This window comes from Heterodontus francisci, chromosome 40 (genome assembly GCF_036365525.1).
Source record: "Heterodontus francisci isolate sHetFra1 chromosome 40, sHetFra1.hap1, whole genome shotgun sequence".
NCBI lineage: Eukaryota > Metazoa > Chordata > Chondrichthyes > Heterodontiformes > Heterodontidae > Heterodontus > Heterodontus francisci.
Window position 1 is genome coordinate 5338226 of NC_090410.1, and position 2666 is coordinate 5340891.

A 2666-nucleotide genomic window follows, 5' to 3' on the forward strand; every position below is an offset into this window, starting at 1 on the left:
CTATGTAATAATTCTTTAAAGTCTATCCATTGTCTATGTACTGTCATACCTTTTAATGTATTTTCCCAGTCCACCTCAGCCAATTTGCCCCTCATACCTTCAAAATTTTCTTTGTTCAAATTTAACACCCTGGCTTCAGATTGAATTACCTCCCTTTCAAACATAATGCAAAATTCTATCATATTATAGTCAATCATCCCAAAAGGTTCTTTTACAACAAGATTATTATTTAGCCCTTTCTCATTCCATAATACAAGATCTAAAATAGACTGTTCTGTAGTTGGTTCTTCAACATACTGCTCTAGCAAGCCATACCCAACACACTCCAGAAACTCGTCCTCCACAGCATTCGTGCTCACTATGCTTACCCAGTCTATGTGCAGATTGAAGTCACCCATAATTACTGTATTACCCTTGCTACAGGCTTCTCTAATTTCCTGATTAATACCATGCTCCACATTACCATTACTGATTGGTGGCCTATAAACAACTCCTACCAATGTTTGCTGCCCCTTGCTGTTTCTTAGCTCTACCCAAACAGATTTCACATTTAGTTTTTCCGATCTGAGATCCTCCCTTACTAATGTACTGATCCCATTCCTTATTATCAGCACAACGCCACCTCCTTTTTTTCTGTCCTTTTTTTCTGTCCTTCCTAAATGTCAAATATCCTTGAATATTCAGTTCCCAGTCTTGGTCACCCTGCAGCCACGTTTCCGTAATGGCAATTAGATCATACCCATTTACCTCTATTTGGGCCTTTAAAACATCTACCTTGTTGCGAATGCTGCGTGCATTCAGGTGGAGTGCCCAAAAACCTTGTCTTCTTGACATTATTCTGCATTCTAAGTCTAGTTGATGCTCGCCTTTGTTTCACCTGCCTTCTAACGTCGCTCGCTACTTTTCCAGCTCCTGTTACCAGCTTTACTTCCTTCCAATTTGAGCTACGCCTCAGGTTCCCATCCCCCTGACAAGCTAGTTTAAACCCTCTCCAACAGCACCAGCAAATCTCCCTGTGAGGATATTAGTCCTGGTCCTGTTAAAGTGTATCCCGTCCATCTTGTACAGGTCCCACCTGCCCCAGAACTGGTCCCAATGCCACAGCAATCTGCTGCCCTCCCTCCTACACCAGTTCTCCAGCCATGTGTTCAATTGATCAATCCTCCTATTCCGATGCTCATTAGCACGTGGCACTGGGGGTAATCCTGAGATTACTGCTCTTGAGGTCCTGCTTTTTAATTTCCTTCCTAACTCCCTAAAATCTGCTTTCAGGATCTCATTCCTCTTCCAACCCATGCCATGATACCAATGTGGACCATGACCTCCGGCTATTCACCCTCCCCCAGAAGGATGTCCTGCAGCTGCTCCGTGACATCCTTGACCCTGGTACCAGGGAGGCAACACACCATCCTGGAGTCACGTTTACTGCTGCAGAAATGCCTGTCTTGATCACCTGACTATCAAATCCCCTATGACGTATTGCTGTTCCACTCTTCTTCCTTCCCTCCTGTGCAGCTGAGCCACCAGTGGTGCCAAGGACTTTGTTCTGGCTGTACTTTCCTGAGGAACCATCACCCTCACCAGAATATAAAATGGAAACCAATTAGCAAGCAAGATAGACTCAGGGGACTCCTGCACTGCCTGCCTGGTTCTCCTAGACTGCCTGGCGGTCACCCATTCCCTCTCTGCCGGCATGCTCCTAACCTGCGGTGTGACCACCTCCCTAAACATGCTATCCACATAGTCTTCTGCCTCAGAGATGCACAACAGTGACTCCAGCCGCTGCTCAAGTTCCGAAACCCGGAGCTCAAGCTTCTGCAGCCAGTGACACTTCCTGCAGATGTGTTCGTCCAGGACACGTGGTGCAGCCATAACTTCCCACATACCACAGGATGTACATTCAACTTGGCAAAGCTTCCCTGCCATTCTGTAACTTTAAAAACTATTTATTACAATGAGAAGTAAAATAACTTATCAGTTACTCACCAATCAGCTTCTTCCCCTGTACTGAAGAGAGCTGCAACTACTGGAGGCTGAAAAAAGGTAGAAAAAGAAAGGAGCCCCTCCCTCACTGAACTCCCTCACACACCAACTCCCACTTTACATGCTGTGCACTCAAAGTAGCTCTCAGTGCAGACAAATTTATTTTTTAAATCATAGTCCCCCTCCTCACCAAACTCCCTCACTTACTAAACTCCCTTCTTTACACTCTGTGCCCTCCAGCAGCACTCAGTTCGAGATGGTCATTGCCTGGCACTTGTTTGGCGCGAATGTTCCTTTTTTCCAGAGGAGGAATGTTGGGTTTACCCACAGTTGACATACAAAGCCACGGCTTATAATCAGGGTCCTTCTTGGGTTGTCAGATTTTTGGGGCCTGTGTCAACCTTTGCTATTCTCTATGTAGGCAGGCACCCACTTTCTATGAAACCAAACAGGTGAACAAGTCCCACAGGATGACTCAGCTACTGGCTTTGAGCTTTCCTGACATATTCCTGATTATCAGTAGGCTAAAAAGCAATGACCTCTGGCAATCAGTATCTCAAAACACTGATAAGAGACACTGAACCAATTGCTCTATTACTTAATCATGGCCATGCACCATGACCTACATTACAACTTCAAAAGACAACACTTCATTGGCTATAAAGCAATTTGGGACATCCTGA